Raw genomic sequence first — 21,759 nt, 5'->3', positions numbered from 1 at the left:
TGACCCCATCAGTGCTGTGGTCCAAATACGTTTTCCAGAACCCTCCCATTCCCCATTAAGAGGTATGGTCTGTTTCTCTCTTCTCAAATTTGGGTAGGATTTTGAAACTACCTTGATGAGCAGAATGCAGCAGAAATAACGCTGTATGACTTCCAAGACTAGGTCAGAAAAGGCAACGTAGCTTCCATCGAGAGTTCTCTCTCTCTGCCTCTCTCTCAGAATGCCTGCTCTTGAAACTCAGCCGCTATGCTTTAAGGAAACCCAGGCCACATGGAGAAGTCACACTCCAACGCCCTCCCCCCATCGCTTGTCCTTCAGGCAGTGAGCTGCTGCGTTATAAGGAATTTAAGCAGCCTATAGAGAGGCCTATGTGGTGAAGAACTAAGGCCTCCTGCCAACAGCTATATGAGTGAGCCATCTCGAAAATGGATCCTCCAATCTAATCAAGCCTGTAAATAACTACAGCCTGCTGATACTGCAACTTCATGGAAGATTTTTAACCAGGCAGAATCACTCAGCTAATCCTCTCCAAATTCTTGACTACAAAGTATGAGATAATCATGTTTGCTATTTTAACCACTGAGTTGTGGGGTGGGATTTATTAAGCAGCAATACATAGCTAACAAAATGCCTATGGCATCTATCATATTTTTCCTTTATTGCGCTTGATACATTTGCAGTGAAAAATTAATATATATGTCTTCCTGACTAAACAGGAAGAAGCATATGGACAGAGACAAAGCCTGACTTGTTCACTACTATATTCTCAACACCGAGTGATGTCTAATACCATAGTAGGGACTCCAGAAATATTCAATATGAGAAATGTCAATGTTAATCAGTATCTCTAAATTCATGACTACAAATTTGTTATTAGATAATAATAAAACTTTATTCTAAAGTGTGACATCATCAAATGGCTTAAGATCTTATTCAAAATGGACATCTTAATTACATACATATGTATATAAAACATACACACCGATATGGGGTATGTATGTGTAGCAAACTATTAGTATACATAGAATATACTCTATTTTTTTAAAACTGGTCAAATCTTCCAAACTGTCTTCAGGCATAACAAAGAGATACTTTTGTGCTGTTAAACGTTAAAACCTCTGTGCATTATCTGACAATGCGTAGTTGTAAGACAAATGACTTACAACCAATTATACACACATAAACATGAATCCATGAGAGTGCACACACATGGATGTTTGTGTATACAAACACACACACCCCTCCCCCCACCCTAACCATGATTGTTTGTTTAAAGGCTAGTGAAGTACCTAAATATACAGAAAACTACTTAGGAAATAATGTTAATCAGCAGACAATACTGATTCAAATGACAACTCTAAGGGACAGACATCTTGGCTCTCTATCTACTCAATAAGACAAAATATGTGCCAGATTTGTGTCTGAAAATTCCCAGCATACACTATTATATGCAACATATATGTTAAAAACCCAATCTAATTGATGTTGTTAATCTAATCAGGATTGCCTCACAAAAAAGGAATACATATACTATTAAAAACTGTCACTCTTGGCAAAGGACAAAACAAATCTGTAGCTGGTAATCACACTGCTTTCTCTCAAAAGAAGACAATAATTAATTTTTCCCCTCCAACCTATTAACTGAGTCCTTTACCTCACAGTGGAACAAAATAGAGCTGCCCTTACACATAAAATCAAAGTTTAATTCTGAAAATACTAAAGGGACAGGAAAACATGATGTATTCTATGGAGTCCCCTTTTCCTAATAAGACTCTCAGGGAATTTAAGAACAAATAAATAGAAACCACTGTCCATATTATGAAATTAAATAGTTGGAAAAAATGTTATAGCCAATCTTTATTACCTGTTCTTTCTAAAAGCAGTTAAAAGTAAGATACATGGCTCATTCACTTCAAACAAATAAAACAATAAATAATGGTTTGATCCAATTTTTATAACACTACTTGCCAGAGGATCTCAGCGATTAAACTGTTATAGCTCATACAAAGCTGGCATTAAGATGAAAGCTAAAGAATGGAAGAACATTACCTGGCAACTAATCCAGGGAGAAATGATGTTTCTGTATCATGCTTCCTTTGCAGCTACTGGGTTATCTTTCTAAAAGAAAATTTTGCTTGAGGAGCACTAGAAAGAACACTGGTCTGGAGCTTTTGTTCTGGCTCTGATCAAGAAATGAGACTTCATGCCAAGTTAACTACATCACTCCTTGATTTTACTTACTAACAATGTTGGGGCTAATAGTAGGTAAGTCTACCAAGGCCCTGTCTGTTTTATGATGTACAGTTGAAGTAGTAAGTCTTCAGTATCAAGTCCTAACTCAGGGCACTCAGTAATAAAGAAATCAGGAGGCTCACTTCTGCAGAGGCACCCAAGACACACAGGAGTCTGCATACAAATATTGCCAATAAGTGCATCCATGTAAAATGCAAAAAGAAGAGAATACAACAAAAACTACAAACAGGAGGTACATATATTCAATCCTCTGTAACATCACACTTTTTATCAGAAAGGGTCGTTTTCCCTTTAGAAAAGGGAAATTCCCTTTTCTTAATTCCTTTTTCTTAATTCCCACTAGAAAAATACTATTTATCCAAACAGAGAAAAAGGAAAAATATAACATGATATTGAGAAAAATTCTACTAGCTACTGTTTTTCTTTTATGTCTAACTGTGAAAATCAAGTTCACATGTAACTTCTGAAACCATTGTTGGGAGCCACAAAACAACGATCAAAATCTAACTAAAACAATGCCAATCCTAATAGAATTTTTACACCATAGTGAGGAAGATTTTCAATCTGATAAAAATATTAAAAACCTGCACAGCTCCTGCAGAGGACCCCGTTTCAGCAGTACCAGCAGTGCTATTACTAAGGAGCACACGGAAAGACTCAGAGCAGGCGGGCGGGCACACCTGGAAATACGTGCACATCCCTCTGACTTCTTCGACAGCCAAGAATATCAACCACTACTCTCTTCTATTTTAAAAAGAAAGCATCTAAAAGCAATCGCCTCAAAAAATAGTGCTTCAATGTTACAAAGGATAGGACAAACAAAAAACAGTATTATAATAATATGTTAGCAAACAGCTCTAGAGGCTTCCCTGGCGACTCGGTGGTGAAGACTCCACCTGTGATGCAGGAGACGCGGGTTTGACCCCCGGGTCATGAAGATCCCCTGAAGAAGGACATGGCAACCCACTCCAGCATTCTTGCCTGGGAAATCTCATGGACAGAGGAGCCTGGTGGGCTACAATCCATGGTGTCGGAAGAGTTGCACATAACTTAGCAACTAAGCCATAAACAGCTCTAGGGCACTGACCCATCTACCGATCTCTCTGAATGAAAATATTTTCATAGGAAGATTGTAGATAATATATATCTCCTAAATTGTTACCTTCTAAAAAACACTTATTTACTTATAATTTTTAAAAAATCTTTTGGCTGTGCCTCACAGCACCCAGGATCTTAGTTCACCCAACCAGGATCGAACCCGTGCCCCCTGCAGTGGAAGTGTAGAGTCTTAACCACTAAACTGCCAGGGAAGTCTTGACCTTTATTTTTCATCAAACGTCTGATGACAAACATGAACTATATATACAACTAGAGAACAGTATCAAAATTGTATTTTCAGGGACTTCCGTGGTGGTCCAGTGGCTAAGGCTCCATGCTGCCAATGCAGAGGGCCCAGGTTCGTTCCCTGGTCAGGGAACTAGATCCCACATGCCACAATAAAAAAAAAAAGAAAAGAAGAACTATATAGAGAAACATAACTAATAATACACAAGAATACTGTCTACCACAATTACATATCCTCTAATTATTGTACCAGCACTATGCCACAATTAATACTTCAGTAGACTTTCACCTTACTGTTCCTAGTTGGTGAAATATTATCAAGATTCAAAAAGCATAAAACTAAAAAAAAAATCAATGTGACTGGAACCCCATTACAACCAGGTATCTGTCTAGAAGAGAACAAAAATAGTATTTATGACATGAAAATGCAAATACATTGAGAGGTCAACTGATGAACAAAAATACATTACAGAAACTGGAAAGTTTTTTATTAAAAAAATCACAAATTGTACTTTCATGATAAAAAAGCATTTATAAAATAGCTAAGTGTCAATTTCCTTTATTAATACCACCTTGCAAATTCTTAAAATGGTGTTTCTTACATTTCCTAAATAAATGAGTATTAGCACATACTTTACAGTACCGGAGTCAGAAGAAATGTTCACAATCAACACTTAAGTAGAAGAGAAACACTGAAAGGAAGTAATTTATATTTGTTCATGAATTCAGGCAGGTATATACTACAACAGACTAAGGCAATATGATAGTAATTTAGAGTGGCTTTGAAGATAAATGGAGGAAAAGATAATTCATTTCTCATTCATTTATTTTATAATGTGCTCAATCACTCAACATTAAAAATATTACATGCCTAGGAAAAATATAACATTAGTATTAATTACTGAGGAACAGTAGGAATTAGATAAAGCATTCTTTCAAAAGGAGCAGACAGGTGACAAAGTCAAGAGCTGGCTAAAAAAGGGAATTCCCTGGTGGTCCAAAGATTAGGAATCTGCATTTTCACTGCTGAGGGTGTGATTTTCATCCCTGCTAGAAGAACTAAGATCTCACAAGCTATGCAGAACCCACGAGGTATGGCCAAAAAAAAAAAAAAAAGTTAGCTAAAAGAAATAACTTCTTCCTTCATTTTATACAAATAGTATAAAATATACTATTCTAGAACAACCACCTTTAACACTGCAATGGTATTTTTTTGCATTGCCATAGTATTTAATGCATTGAGATCCAATGTTGTTCTATTCAACTAATTTTACATTTCCAATGGAAAATAAATCAAATTATAGCCTAGTCTGAGGAGGAACAAGTAACGTAAGACTGAATGACTTGTCAAAGATTTATGGTCATAATCCATCAAATTGTTATTTCAAATTTAGCTTTCAAGAGATTAAACTGTCACTTCTCAGTAACTATTTAATGTTTCCTTGTAAGAAGCTGACTTGCCTTAAAAATGCTCAGTGCTCTTTGACCCACTTTAAGCACACTTTTCCCAACTTAAAGCCACTGAGGAATTCCCTTCCCACTACACTGCCCTCCTCACCACACGAGCCAGGCCCAAGCTACCACCTGGTCAGACCCAGAGGGGCCCTAGCAGGCATTCCCCTCAGTGGCTGAGCGCTGGGATGCCTCTCCGTACACAATCAGCTTTGCAGCACACACACCTGAACCTCAGCTGGGACTGAGAACACGTTTTTCAACAGCATTCAGTTTCCATGCACACAAACAAAACGACTACAGCCACTTTAACAAACAAGACCAGTGCCGTGCAGCAGTTAAAGAGCATGAACTCTGGAGCGAGCATGCCTGAGTTCAAATCTTGGTTCCACCTTTTATCAACTGTGTGATCCTAGGCAATTATTTTCTCTCTGTGCCTCAGTTTTCTGAAAGTGATAATAATATCCATAAGACTTCTGTGAGACTTGGAATAATGCATAGCAATAGGAATTGTTCAAGAAATATCAGAATTATTTATCTGCAAAGCATCCAGCCAAATCTCATGTTGAAAAACAAAACCGTCCTACAAAATAACTGCTTGACTGGTACCACAATCCTATCTACCTATACTGTAGAAATCCATGATGTCACAACTGGTGATTTTATCACTAAGGCCAAAGTTCAAATTGATTATATCTTGACCTGTCTACCCCTACTTTAAAAAGCCAGACTAGAGACTAAACAAACACTGTATTTTAGTTTCAGGATATGCTTGGGGAACAAACACAAAACTGACATGTCTATTCCTGAAGAAACTTAAAGATTTAAAACTCCATTCACTATGGTAGCCACTAGCTACATGTGGTTACTAAAATTAAAAGTAAGAAAAACTAAGGAGGGATAAATTAAGAATTCGGGTCTAACAGATACACATTACTTTATATAAGGAAGATAAACAAGGTTGTATTATATAGCACAGGGAACTATATTTAATATCTTTTGGTAATCTATAAAGGAAAAGAATCTGAAGAAGAAAGTGTGTGTGTGTAAATATAAAGAATCACTTTGCTGTAGACCGGAAACACTGTAAATCAACGACACTTCACTTAAATAAAGTAAAATTAAATTACAAATTCAGTTTCTCTCTCTCACAAGTCACCTCTGAAACACAGTTTCCATATGTGGCAGATGAAGGACTTCACCCACTGCAGGAAGTTCTGGACAAGGCTGGTCAGCTGGGGCCCAGCAGCGGCACCCTTCAGTAGTAGGGCACAAGCATCTAACCCAGCACACCTCCAGGGGAGGTAGAGCTGGAGACCAGAGCTGACCCAGGGGAAGGTCCAGGGAACTAATTAATTCCAGTTCCAATCTCCACCTCCTCATTAGAGAATAATGCTCTACAGCTATTAGCCCAAGTAGTTTCAAGCATAAGGCAAAGGGGAGATGATCAATTTTTACTAAGTCAACAGCTTTACTTAGTACAGTTCTACTTCACATTCCACTTCCTCTCCTTTCCCTCAGTTCAGTGTATGCTAAAATAAAGGTACTAGGAAGTTTGTTTACCAATGGCGAGTAGCAGCTGGGATTTACCAAGTAGCTATGTGGCAAACAAGCTGGCCGTGGTTCTCCCCAGGCTACTGTCAAGACGAGGAAAAAGGACAAGGAATCTAGCTGCTCCAATCTGACCCAAGAACTCTGAAATCCGCAAGGGTCCCTTCTTTTCTGTTTCTCATTTTATTCAAAGGTGTGGCAGGCAAATTATAATTCCACAGTTATGAAATCACCATAAACTACTAGAAAAGATAGAACTATAAACTCTTTTGCCAAATCTGGGTCAAGGGAGTCATAACAACTTTAAAGGACTGAGCTATGAAAGAGACCTGAGAATACCTGGCTCAAAATATTACCTGTTCAGAGATGCCACAAGCTAAATTAGTTTCACTGTTTCCTAACATTTCCAAAGCAGTATCCTGTATAACTTTTAAAGTAATTTTATTCAGCAGTTTTGAAAATGTTTAAGTACTTTTAGTAGTATCATACATCAAACACTATTCCTTCAAAAATCAATCTTCTCTGAAGTACTAGAGGGCCCCCAAAAGGTTTCTAACTAGTATTTATTATTAGAAAAACACAACTATTTTGAGGTCAGGTTGCTTTATGATGAAAAGAGACCCAGAGAGAGCTGTCAGATTTAGCAAATAAAAATGCAGAATGGTCTCTCAGAATTATTTTTCACAACTGCAAATGAATCTACAATTATCTCAAAATAAAAAGCTTATCTGAAGAAAAACCCAGGATACCCAGTTAAAATTGAATTTCACATAAACAAGAAACATTTAGTATAGCCCATGTATATGTGGGACATATTTACACTATCAAGTTATTTCTTGTTTATCTTAAATTCAGATTTAATTAGGTGCCCTGCATTTTATCTGGTCACCCTAGACACCAAAGGATTAGCCTTAATGACATCTGGAAAGGCAAAGAGTGGAAGTCCTCAAAATCTGAAACCACAATCAATATGGAGAGAGTAAACATAGACAATGGGTGGAGAGGTGTGCCTATAAAACATGTAAAGGCATGCCTGAGAGCAAACCTTAAGGCTCTGAGAGTGCAAGAGAATCCTGTCAGAGGAATTTTCTTCTACATTAATTGTACTCAATTCTAGATCCCAACCTGTTAATTTTAACCTGTTGACACAAATCCCAAACAGTGCCACAGACGAGCCTCTCCACCCTGCTGGGTTCTGGCCTGCTCTGAGTGAGGGACTCTAGAAATGCCTCTGATTCTGTTCCTACAGAAGGACTAAACTTTGAACCTCTTCCTTCCAACTGCGGCAGCCTATCCACTGTTTAGATGAGTAGTGCCTGGTTTAGTTCTAACTATTACATAAGCCAAGACCTTGGCTATACGGTCTTCTAAAGCGACTGCTATTAGCAGTCCAAGATTATCCAGTTGAGGTTTAAAAACTGGTTCTGGTAAAGTCATTTTAAAAATTTAACCCAATCCTTTGTAAACATCTTTACTATTCCATAACTCAAACTCAAATGTAATTTCCTATTCAGTTTTAGTCACAGATATCTCAAAGATTAAAACTATAAAAATAGACCTGTTAAACTGAATTTCAGTTAAAACTGGATTTTAAGGAATAGGGAAAAATACACATTTACATAAATATAACATATTCTTCAATAATTTCTGATAATGGGAAGCTATAAACCAGAGGAATTAAAACCAAATACTCTCAAGTACCAAGTAGGTAATGTAAATTACTTAATGAGCCAGCAAAGTTGGAAACAGTGTTATGGTGAAATAAATATCTACCACCCCAAAACTGATACACACTGGTTTTGCAACTCAACCCCTCGCACCTGACTTGTGGTAAGCCGCTTCACATTTGCAACTTTTCTCATAACCTATATACCAACCCCGATATATCAGGGATAGGCATGAACCGTAAGTGCATAACATTTCACACTTACTCCACTCACTCCACTGTGATTGATTCAATGATGATTTCAACTGATTAAGGAGATGCAGCTTGGACCTCTGACAGAACTACTGAAGCCAGGAATCTCACTCTACTTCCTACTGTATCTGAACCTAAAGGACGCAACAGGAAGTTACTAGCAGTTATCCTATAACCACAAGGAGAAAGTGCGTCCAATACCGGAGTTGACTAACAGGAAGCAGAGCTGGCAGGTGGAGAGGTAAGTCAGACGCTGAGGTCCTGCCAAGGCCGACTGTACCTGGAACTTTCCAGTTTTGTGAGACAACTTATTTAGTTGTGCCATTATTCAGTTAATGCCAACAAATTAATGCTTTTCTCAAGCATTAATTTTTTAAATTTTCTACCAAATTTAAATTGCAACCAAGTGAGTCCTAGTACAGGCATTCGAAGTCAGTTTTCTAAAACAGTTCACACAAACACACAGTGATAAGTTTGGCTTTCAGGCTGCCAGGGTACAAGCATACGCAAATGCCAACCCTTTGGTTTTATTTATATTCTTTACAAAATATTTTCATTATAAGATACAGTATATATCTTAACATTTAGTATACCAGTATTAGCCTTCAAAACTACATTTAGCAAAAGGCCAAGAAGCAACAGTAGCCTTGGTTGTCACTGTATAAGATACATAGATAAGGAAAAATGGAACAAACTTTTTGTCCAACCCAATACATACACTCACCCTTGCTTTAAAGGTGTTAATGTAAAAAATTAAACTCATAACAAATGACATTTCAGCTTAGAAGACCAATAAAAATACATTTTAGGTCCCGTGTAACCTCCTTACTAAATAAACTCCTCCACCTAGGAATCCTAATTAAACCAAATGTACTTCCTGTTACAAAACTGATATTCAAGATAAACTCCCCATTCTCAAAGAGATCCCTTCTCAAGCAAAAAGCATGCATATACTACCATAAGACAGCGATAGTGAAGAATCACGGGCAGAGAGAGATATTTCAAGACAGAATTCCTTGGAAAACAGCCTGCATTTCTACACTGGGTGCTGAGCTTTCTTTAGGATCTTTCACATCTAATTACCTCCAGCCAAGAAGGGTTTTTAATCTTCCTTTTACGAAGTGGGGTGTGCCCCAGTTCTTGAAATCTATGCACAATAAAAAGTGGTGAGAGGGAGTAAAAGACAAGTTAACCCATGACAGATAGAAAGACATGGCAAACATTCTAAATCCATGCTGCCCAATACAGAGTTATCTGTGGCTATTAAGTAGTGACAGAGTGGCTAGTCTGAACTATGCTGGAAGTGTAAAATACAGACCAAATTTCAAAGATACAGTATATATTGTTTACATGTTGAAATAATAATTTTATACATCTGCATTAATATAAACTTTAAAATTAATTTCACATTGTTTTTTTTCACATTGCTTTTTAATTATTAGTATTGCTACTAGAAAACTGAAAATTACATTTGTAGCCTGCATTACATTTTTATTGGACAGCATTGTTCTAAGAGATAAATACCTGCCAATTTACATAACCTACATTTCCTGTCACACCTCCATACTTCTCATACAATCTCTTAGGATGTTTTAATACCAGCAAACAATACAAATCAGAATAAACATATTAATATATAATATAGATTATGCTTGAACATTATGCTGTTACTAATCATTAGTGCTTTGTAATGCACATCATTAAAACAGAAATCCATTAATACAAACTCATTTCAAGAAGTGGTTAATAAGCCAATCATAAAGTCAACCTAATTCCTAGAATTTTATTCGCCAGCTAGGTGTGGAAGGCCACATGTGGTTCCAGCTAATGACAACTGGGCTTCTATGATACTGTAATTAATGCCTGTTGCTTGTGATATTCAAGCCTTTGAATCCCCAAAGTGCAACAGCCAGAAAATTACAGCTTCCTTGTAAACTTCCATTATTAAAACACAAAGACATAGACAAACATCACTTTTTCTACTCACTGAATATACAAAAGTGAGACGAGCACTGTCCTACAAGAAGGTTAAAAAGGTAAAATTATAAAATCTCCTCATTCATATTTGAAAGTAATATATTAATAGATTTGAAGGATGAACTGCATCCAAATCATTTCCCCCTAGAACTATCCATTTGTCGATTAGTTCTAAGTCTCTTTAACCACTACAATTCACATTACAGGCTCATCTGCTACACCTCTAAACACCAACCCCTCCTTTCAACAATCTGCAGAGATTTCCTACTGCCATCGCAGGTCAGGATCCTTACCTTCAATTTTGAGTCTCATCAGGCTAATCTCTATTTTCTTCTCTACTTTTCTGCCTACTTTGTTCCGTTGTACTTGAACAAATCTACTTTTATCTGGTGCTCCATTAACCCATCCCTTCTCCAAATCTTCTCTTTAATTGTATTTCTACTTCCTGTCCCCCCACACATTCATAATAGGGAAAGAGATTTACATGACTCAAGACAAAACATAATTTTATTTTTCTTTTCCCCAGCTATTTAAGAAGCTCTTTAAATTCAACTTTCAACATGCAAGCTCTCAACTTTCAAAAGGGTATAAAGTTATTTCTCTTCCAACTATCTTTCCTGAATAAGTAACATATGTTTCTTCATACTAATTTACATTAAATGTAATAATTCATTTCTAAAACTCTAAAGTTTGGAAAGAACTTTGTGGTCCCCAAACTCCCTGAAATGTTCCTCCTGAAATGTCGCATTAAGTACTTTTCTGCAGGCTTTCAGCATGTCTTTGAAGCAGCCCAAAAGCGCTTCCCAGGTGACTCAGTGGTAAAGAATCTGCCTGCCAACACGCGAGACACAGGAGACATGGGTTTGATCCCTGGGTCAGGAAGATCCCCTGGAGGAGTAAATGGCAACCCACTCCAGTATTCTTGCTTGGGAAACCCCAAGGACAGAGGGGAGCCTGGAAGGCCAGTCCATGGGCTCATGAAGAGCTGGACACGACTGACGACTGAGCATGCAGGCACAAGGAGTGCAAGCCGCCAACAACGCTTCTAGTTTTTGCTTCTTAAAGAGCTTAAGTTCCCATCTTTCACCTACCCATTATAAACCTGGATTTATATCAGTATGATTTTTATTTTTGATATTTTTTATTACTGATATGACCTCACTATGAATAAATACATAGCCTGTAATGCTGAGGTAAACATTTTCCCTGTGTGTTTAAAGTTTCATTCCTTTTCATAGCACAAGAGTTTTTACTTAGCATACTGTAACTTCAATCATCTCCTTTACGCTTTTGCTAATGGATTCAAAGTTAATCCTTATAAATCAACTATGCTTCAATAAATTAAAAAAAAAAAAAGGGAAGCTAATGTTCAGGTCTAATCACAGCCACTGCACTATACAACCCCAGGGCTCTCCACTTATCCCGAATACAGAGCAGTACAGTGTGAACGGTACCCCTGGAGTTGTACAATGTGGATGCTCTGGTTCAACCAACAATACAGGTGCCCATTTTCCAAAGTAAAAACAGTTTGACTTTTCATGATATATTTAAGATTTTCACCCATCTGGAGCTTATAAAGTTGTGATTGACAATTTCAAAAATCACTATTCATTTATCCAAACTTCACCTAGTAAGTTATCTTAATTCCATGTTTTGGAAAGTTTAACAGATTTTTTTAAGGTATCTGTTAAATAAACTCACTGTCAATCTGAGCTTCTATTCAACAAAACTTTAAAAAATACATATATATCTTCCGTGTGCTAGAAACTGGGCTAAATGCTGATAATGCAGATTCCAAAAGATGATTGCGGAACACAAAAATCTTAGTCTTACCAGAGAAATAAATCAATTACCATGCTGTATATTTTCTTATTCTGTCCCACTCATCACTGCTGTTTGTGGACTAGCACTACTTTTTTGTACACTAATTGGTTCTAATACTTCATTTTATCAGAATGTCCTTCCGTAAACATACCTGTTTATTTTTCCATGTAACTACTACTTACTTACATGTAACATATACAAGTTATATAATATCTAGCTCACTAAAAAAAAAAAAAAAAGATGAAATTGCATTATTATGCACATTCCAAGAGAGGAGTTAAAATAACTTGCTCAAAACCTCACAGTTAATTTGTGGAGCTGGGACTTGAACGCGTATTTGTCTAACTGCAAAGTCCTTTATCTGGGTCAGCTGGACTTCCTGGCTATACACGGTCAGTTTGAGCTTGCCTCCTCTGTGTTGGGGGCAAGGGGTTGGGGCGGTGGTGATCCAGCTCGGCTTTTCCAGTATTAACTTTGTATTAGTCACAGTTAGTACTTAATTATACAATGCAGGTACCTTGGTTCCCACTACCCCTAAACTTAACTGTTCACAAGTATTTTCAACAAATAGAATATTGTCTTTTTGTTAATGGGGAGTATATTTTATTTTTTTAAGGAAGAACGCTCTTCTACCTCACTGTTTGAGAATCAGTTGAAATACACCAGATGGTGCGCAACATCACAAATGAAGGCAAATCCAAACTACCATGAGATGCCACTTCACACCCACTGGAATGGCTATCATAAACAAACAAACAGAAAATACGCATGGCAATGATGTGGAGAAATTTGAGCCCTCACACATTACTGGTAAGACAGTAAAGTGGCAACGACTCTGTGAAAGCAGTTTGGCAAGTGTAAGACAACACAGTTTCACCCCTAGGAATACCCTAAAGAACTCAAAACAGATACTGAAACAAATGCCTGGACACACAGGTCAGCAACACTCCTCACAACAGGCGAAATGTTCAAACAATCAAAATGTCCATAACTGATGAGTGGGGAAAATGCACAAATGCTTTTATTTCATATTGTGTTTCTTTTTCAAAAAACTGAAGTACAGTTGATATACAATATTGTATAAATTAAAGGTGTACGATACAGTAACTGACAGTTCTTAAAGGTTATATACTCCATGTACAGTTTTAAAATGCTGGCTATATTCCCTGTATGGACAATATATCCTTACAGCTCAGTTTACACCTAACAGCCCGCACCTCTTCATCCCCTGCCCTTGCTGCCCCGCTCCCTAACCACTGGTTTGCTCTCTATGACCAGTCAGTCTGTTTCTTCTCCTTGTTTTGGTTATATCATACTATGCATTACTTGAAATGCTCAATAACTTTCTTCTTTAGCCTACTGTTGTGATGTCAGAGGGCTGGGAACATTCTTCACAGTCTTGCAACAAACTTCCTCTGTTTGAGGGGTACTGAAAGTGAAAGTGAAAGTCGCTCAGCCGTGTCTGACTCTTTGCGACCCCATGGACTGCACATCATGGCATTCTCCAGGGCAGAATACTGGAGTGGGTAGCCTTTTCCTTCTCCAGGGTATTCTTTTCTAATAAGTGAATTCTACTTGTTTTTATAATTTTAATACTCTGTTCATCAAAGAAATTAGAGAACTGTCATTTTGGCGGCAGTGGTATCATTTAGATCATATTTGCCTCCAAACATGTTTAAGATAGTTCATCATCTTTTCCTATGCTCTAACCATGGGAAACAGCTACCATCTCCAAGTTTAAAACATCTTACCTATAAACCTACAGAGAAATTTATTAAAAGTATAAAGTATTTTTTAATTTTAAATTTTAAGTTTTTTTTAAAAACAAATAATCTAATCCATGTTTTCAAATGAATCATCCTCTGTCAATTAGTTTAAGAGGTTGCTGTTGAAGTCTTTTCCTTTCTTAAAATAAAAACACTTAGTAAGATTTAGGGATGTCTCCTCTGAGCCACCAGGGAAGCCCCTGGTACTTTTAGCTCATGCCATCTTCCTCTGAAGTTGCCACTTACTAAATTCTGATTTACTTCTATTTTCAGCTGTTTGCATTAAAATGTCATGCCCTCATTAAGTCACTAGTTACACACACACACATATGACCCTAATTTTGCACACGCCTCCCACAAGCTTTACTAATCTTTTGCATTATGACACAGCAATCAAAAAGTATAAAGGGTGCTTACATTAAGAAATAGCCAGTCACTAAAAATCAAGTTAAGAACACGATCTTAACTGTTCTTCTCTAGCCTCATAGAGATTAAATGGCATTTCACTATCTCCTCTGCCTCTTCCCAATTCTCCTCATTCCAACAATGACCCTAAGCCTCAGAGCACCACTTCTCAAAAAAACTGATTATAGAGTGCAGCTAGTACCTAATCCTAAGACATGTTCTCAAAATGCACATTGTCAGAACACCCTTGGACCAAGAAATTAGAATCTCTGCTTTGAATAATGGCTGATTACAAAGAATCTCCTGATTCACCAAGCCTAACCAGAACACTACCCACATATATACTATCAGGGTTAAGGTAACCCTACAATTTATCTTACTAACTAGGGTATTTCTGAAAGTGAAAGGAAATGCCATTAACAGTGACACTAAGACAAAAGATAAAAACCAGGATGTATGGTCAAAAGAGGTTCCTGTGTTATGCCGCACCTTTGAAAACTTGGCTAGTTTCAGTACTGCTTTCAACTTAGGAGTTCACTAACAGTATCCTAAAATGTAGTATAAGAGTATTACACTAAGAGTTGAAAATATAAAGAAACATAAGATCCACACCCAGCCCTGGTGCCCGGCTCAGCTGGGAAGAAAGGGGACGTGACAAGAGGAGCGAAGTACCAGAGAATAAATACAAGTCTCTCAAAAGACAGATTGTGCACCAAAAGCTTTACAAGATGTAGGATTTAAAACTGGTCTTAAATGAGCACTATTGATTGGTGGATGAAAATCATTCGAGACCTTGAGAGAAGGTAAACAAAGATGCAGAGCCTAGATGCCCATGTTATGGCCAGGGGATGGGAAGCAGACCACTTCTGCTAGACACAGCTTTTATACATAACAGAAGATAAAAATAAGTTAGGAACCAAATGAAGAACATTTTGATGGACAACCACTAAAATTCCTGAGGGAGTTCCTTGATCAAAAAGCAGCTGTGAGACTTCCCTGATGGTCCAGTGGTTAAAAGCCTGCCTGCCAATGCAGGGGACAGGGGTTTGATCCCTGGTCTGGGAAGATTTCACATGCAGCAGGGCAACTAAGTCTGTGGGCTGCAAGTACTGAGCTGGAGCTCTAGAGCCAGCCAGTTGCAACTACTGAGGCATGCATGCCCTGGAGCCCTGCACTGCAGAGAAGTCACCACGGTGAGAAGCCTGCACACCGCCACTAGAGAGTAGCCCCCCTCCACCGCAACTACAGAAAGCAAAGAGTGCCCAGGGGGAGATGAGAAGGGAAAAAACGATACAAGGGTGAAAAAAGGATACACACTACACCAACACATTCACACCATGCATTTCTAAAAGGAAATACTAAATAGGAAAGAAGAGTAATTAGGAGAAAGAAGAAACAGCTCAGGAATGTCAATAAAAAGTTGAAAGTAAAGAAATGTAAGAAGGAAGACACTTAAAAAATAAATTAAAAATAAGTCACATAAAGAAAACATTGGCAGCTAGATTATCAAATAGCCTTAGAAAATAAAATAGAAGAGGAAAAGACAGATTACAAGAAGATGAAAGAAATACAAGACAGAAAAGTGGGAGATGTGGCTTAGTAAACTAAATATAAACGGGCAGAAAGATAGTGGATAAGAGATGAGAGAATTAAATGGGCTTTAAAAAAAAAAAAAACACCTCTCAGAAACAGCATGAGGTTAATAATTAGAGACACGAGATAAATGAAAAGGCCCAGTTTGAGGCAATGGGCTAGCAGAAAAATCCCACCTTTATTTTCAGATTTTCCTGTAAATAAAACTAAACTCACTAATAATAAAAAGATCCAGAGAATATGTTAAGAAACGTTATTTGCCAGAGAGTGTGTACATGTACATGTTAAGATCATACAAAAAGTTTAAATTTAGTTTAAGACTTCAGAGTTTGGGGGAAGTATAAAAAAGTAAAATGTTACAGGAAGAAAATAATTTCTGCATAAAAGACAATTTCATATGTAGTAAAATCATACATATTTGGTCATGATAGATTTTACCTAAGAAGTCTATTAGAAATTACACATTACTTGAAGCAATGTTACATAAAAATGTTTTTATTAAAATACTATGATTTGATATCACTACAATGTGGAATCACACTGTAATTTGCAACTGGAAGTGTTAATCCTTTCCCGCTGCTGTTGTTCAGTCTCTAAGTTGTCTCTGACTTTTTGCGACCCCATGGACTGCTGCATGACAGGCTTCTCTGTCCTTCACTATCTCCCAGAGTTTGCTCACTCATGTCTGTTGAGTTGGTGATGCCAACCAACCATCTCATCCTCTGTTGCCCCCTTCTCCTCCTGCCCTCAATCCTTCCCAGCATCAAGGTCTTTTCCAATGCACTGACTTCTTCTCATCAGGTGGCCAAAGTATGGGAGCCTCAGCATCAGTCCTTCCAATGAATATTCAGGGGTGATTTCATTTGGGATTAACTGGTTTGACCTCTTTGCAGTCCAAGGGACTTTCAAGAGTCTTCTCCAGCAACACAGTCCAAAAGCATGAATTATTTGGCGCTCAGCCTCCTTTATGGTCCAACTCCCTCACACCTTTACACAACTACTGGAAAAACCATAGCTTTGACTACACAGACCTTTGTGAGCAAAGTGAAGTCTCTGCTTTTTAATATGCTGCCTAGGTATGTCATAGCTTTCCTTCCAAAGAGCAAACGTCTGTTAACTTCATGGCTGCAGCCACCCACTGGACATTTGGACAAGGGAGCAGGAGCTGCTTTCTGGTGGCCACGTTAACTGGGAGAGGCCCTACTAACATTAAGTCCAAAGATGCTCAGGGTCTTCTACAGCAAAGCACATGCTGCTGAGTACCAGGTCGTTTCAGTCGTGTCTAACTCTCTACAACCCACGGACTGCAGCCCACCAAGATCCCGTCTACAGGATTTTCCAGGCAAGAATACTGGAGTGGGGTGCCATTTCCTTCTCCAGGGGATCTTCTCAACCCAGGGATCAAACCCGCATCTCTTACATCTCCTGCATTAGCAGGCATATTCTTTACCACTTGTGCCACCTGGGAAGTCCAAGGAAAAGCACAATGCAGTCCAAAATGCCAAAGGGGACACTGATAAGAAAAACTGCAAATGGACAAAGAACATTGCTTTCCTTGTATGTTTAGACAAAGTTCATTTTTAAATTTAATTCTTGTGACTGATTCTGATAAAGGTCTTTGCAGTCCACTTAATCTGCTTTAATTGAGAACTTAAAAAGAGACATATAGTTCTAATATAGGAACTTTAGTTACTAAGACATTGATTATTCCTTCACAAATTAAGATATGGCCAGGAGAATATCTTATGTTTAAAGCAACAGCTTCAAGAAGTATTCAGTTTTCAAAATAATACCTAGGGCAATGGTTGAGTTGAATAACATGCATTTGCATTATGTTACTACCATATATGTCCATGCAACTTTTATGCATGCAAAGTTTCCTAACAGTGGCCATATACTGAAGGACTGCAACGGAATGAAAGAAAACAAATATAAGTTCATGAATCAAAAAAGGATAAGTAATCAACTCACAATTTTGAAAAGGAGGAAAAAAAATAAATTTGATAAACAAGAGGAAGAATTAAACACTTATTCTGCCTTCACTATGGAACTTACCAGACTGGTAACTAAATACAAAATGTGGGCAAGTTTCTGTTTAGACAAGTATTTCAGCGGCTAACAGCATCACAAAAAGACAACCAGATTTTCAGGTGTTTCCTGATGAAATAGCTCACTACCATCCATGAAGCAGTTTTGTCAAAAGAAAAAAAGGGGGGAGGGATGGTGATCAATCTTGAATATTAACAAGCCTTCTGACCTAACTCCCAAATTTACAGGAAACACTGAACAAAAAGATACTAAACTATGCCGTCAGAGTGCAACAAGCAAAATCCAGACATAAAAACTCAGCCCTAAAAAAAAAAACTCAGCCCTGTTTCATTTAAATAATCTGCAAAAATGAAAAAGGGAAAAACAAAAACAGAAAGAAATTACAGACTGGATGATACATAAAACACTCAACCAATTAGTGTGTCTATTCGGATACTGACTCAAATTACCTTTGAAGAAGAAAGGTAGACAACAAGACATTTGTAAATTTGAACATGACTGATTTAAGAATTTTGATGGTATTTTTAGATGTGTTAGTGATACTGGGTTAAGTTAAAAATCTTTATCTTTTGGAAATGCACCTGAAATATCTGTTCTTTAAAAATACAGATTAAATGATGTCTGAGATTTTCTTCAACATGATATAGGAGGGTGAAATGATTGGGGTTATGGATGACATAAGACTGGCCAAGATTTGTTAACAGCTGAAACTAGGTGAAGACTACATGGCTATTTATCACACTAGCCTGTTTACTTCTGTACATGTTCCAAGTTCTCCATAATAAAAGTTAATTTAAAAAAAATTAAGAAACCTCAGCAGGAGGGAAAAGTGATCATTTGCAACATGTTTATTTAGGGCTTATAAAAGAAAATGAATACTTAGCATAGTCCTCTAATGGATATGGGGATATAAAGCATCTGGGAGGATATAACAGAAATGTCTTTAAAAATTTTAAACAGACACTGGTGTAAATAAAATAAAGAGAATCTAAAGGTGCACTAGTTAAAACTGTCATTGAATTCCACGTGGTCACATACATCTACGGTTGTGTTCAAACCATTCAAATGCCGCATTTTTCCCTCTTTGTAATCGAAGGTAAATTCACGACAAGTATATATATAACAAATCCAACAAATATCACCAATCTCCTTAGAAACAAGTGTGAAACAAAAAGAAAACCGTAAAGCCACGGCCTTAAGATGCCCTCTAAATTTTGTTGTTACTACTGTTTAAATTGGGAAGACCACAGAAAGCAGCAGGAAGCCATAAAAAACATGTAGCCACAATCTTCTGAGATGGATTCTCTTGGGGACCCTAAATAAATGGATTCTTGACCTACTAAAATTTAATGTAAAAAAACGATCCATTTGTAAAGGACCCATAAGATTGTAAATGGCAAACAAACTACAAATAACCACCCTTAGAAAGGGAATGAATGGTGTTTATAAAAAGCAAGTCCCATGGATGTAAAGGGAGAATCATCATGATGATTTATAAGTAAAGGAAAATAAAATAAAAAGGTAACAAAATTCATGTTTCCCTAGGCCCTTCACTCAGACCAAAACATGTGGAGCTATACTCCCAAAAGCAATTTCAGACTAGAGATGTCTTTATTTTTCCCCAGACAAGCTAGAAGTTAAACAGAATGACAAAGTATATTTACTCTGGGACAGTGAAGCAGGGAAGACACTTCAGACTGGCAGAACTGGTCCAAATCCCTCCAAAATAGGCAAACTAAACCTTGGACAATGAACGAACATAGCAATATTGCAACTCATTCCAAAGCTTTATCTGTTGCAAATAACCATAAGATTAAAAAATTATTATATACACCAAGGACCAGAGGAGGCTGAGATTTATAAAATTTAATAACTCTAGAGATTTGACCTTCTTGCTATTACTTAAGGTTCACGTCTTACTGACCATCACATCCAAAATAGGTGCTAAAAAACAAGCTTAGGCTGTTTCCCTTTATATCCTTATAAAACTGATGACATGTCAACTGAAAGAAAAATTTGAAAGCTTTAGAATTCAATTTTAATACAGTATTTAGACAAGATGCAAGACACAGATCTGATACATAAAACTTATTAGTTTCATCAATCTAAAATGAACTACATAAACTCAGCAGGTCACACTGAAAACATGACATCTATTTTGCTAGGGGGCTTCCCTGATAGCTCAGTTGGTAGAGAATCTGCCTGCAATGCAAGAGACCCCAGTTCGATTCCTGGGTTGGGAAGATTCACTGAAGAAGCAATAGGCTACCCACTCCAATATTCTTGGGCCTCCCTTGTGGCTCAGCTGATAAAGAATCTGCCTGCATTTGATCCCTGGGTTGGCAAGATCCCCTGGAGAAAGGAAAGGCTACCCTCTCCAGTATTCTGGCCTGGAGAATTATTCCATGGACTGTATAGTCCACGGGTCACAAAGAGTCGGGCATGACTGAGGGACTTTCACTTTCATTTTGCTAGGTGGACCAGCTCCTCATCTAAAGAGACTCTTAGGAATAAAGCAAATCCCCATACTATTATCTAGGAATATTTTTGTACAAATTCACAAGTTTATAGGAAAAAATGTTATTGTTCAGTCACTAAGTCATCTCCAACTCTCTGTGACCCCACAGACCGCTGCTCCTCTTTTCCTCTACTATCTTCCAGAGTCTGCTCAAATTCATGTCCATTGAGTCCATGATGCTAACCATCTCATCCTCTGCTGCTTCCTTCTCCTTGTGCCTTCAAACTGTCCCAGCATAAAGGTCTTTTCCAAAGAGTATGCTCTTCGTGTCAGGCAGCCAAAGTATTGGAGCTTCAGCTTCACCATCAGTCCTTCCAATGAATATTCAGGGTTGATATCCTTTAGGATTGATTGGTTTGATCTTCTTGCTGTCCAAGAGACTCATAAAGGTCTTCTTCAGCACCACAGTTTGAAAGCATCAAGTCTTCGGCACTTAGCTTTCTTTATGGTCTCTCACATCTGTACATGACTACTGGGAAAACCATAGCTTTGACTATATGTGCCTTTGTCGAACCAAGTGATATGTCTGCTTTTTAATACACTGCTTAGGTTTGTCATAGTTTTCCTTCCAAGGAGCAAACGTCTTTTAATTTCATAGCTGCAATCACTGTCCACAGTGGTTTTACAACCTAAAGAAAATAAAATCTGTCATTGCTTCTACTTTTTTCCCTTCCAAGTGCCATGAAGTATTAGGAAAAATAGTGCTTAAATAAATTATAAAACTTATGCTTCATAAACATATAGTTATAAACAAGACAAAATTAACAGGGATCTAACATAAAGCCAACTTCTAAAACAAGTTGTATCTAGTACCAGTATTAAAAAATAACAAGTACACATGATGCTGAGAAGTCAGCATTAAAATATTCCTAAAATCCCATATGGTTGGGACTTTTCTCCATAAAATTCTTTTCTGTAGAGATTTTTTCCCCCAGTTTCAAAGCAATTCATAAACACAGACTGCTTCATCATACCCCAGAGAAAAAAGGAGAGGTAGATTTAGTCATTCCTTTGCGCAAAGAAAAGCCTTACACAAGGAACTACAAGTCAGAGAACAAAGATTTGCCTTCTCTGTTATGATCAGATTCATTCCCTGACCTTCTTCCTTA

At 37.5% G+C, this 21,759-nt stretch overlaps 1 protein-coding gene across 6 annotated transcripts in view; it reads right to left on the bottom strand.

Annotated features, from left to right (window-relative positions):
• UBE2E3 (ubiquitin conjugating enzyme E2 E3) overlaps positions 1-21,759 on the bottom strand; it is a 98,135-nt gene that overhangs the window by 64,052 nt on the left and 12,324 nt on the right. Inside the window, exon 4 of one of the 6 annotated variants that reach the window (XM_043487562.1) lies at positions 21,226-21,279. The exons of the other annotated variants lie outside the window; for them this stretch is intronic. The gene's annotated coding sequence lies outside the window, so the exon portion shown is untranslated. Of the gene's footprint in view, positions 1-21,225; positions 21,280-21,759 lie in introns of those variants that run through there. 6 annotated transcript variants of the gene reach the window in all.

Source organism: Cervus canadensis, chromosome 15, assembly GCF_019320065.1.
Source record: "Cervus canadensis isolate Bull #8, Minnesota chromosome 15, ASM1932006v1, whole genome shotgun sequence".
NCBI classification, from domain to species: domain Eukaryota; kingdom Metazoa; phylum Chordata; class Mammalia; order Artiodactyla; family Cervidae; genus Cervus; species Cervus canadensis.
The sequence above is the reverse complement of the archived record's forward strand: the minus strand, read 5'-3'. Positions and strand labels throughout refer to the sequence as shown.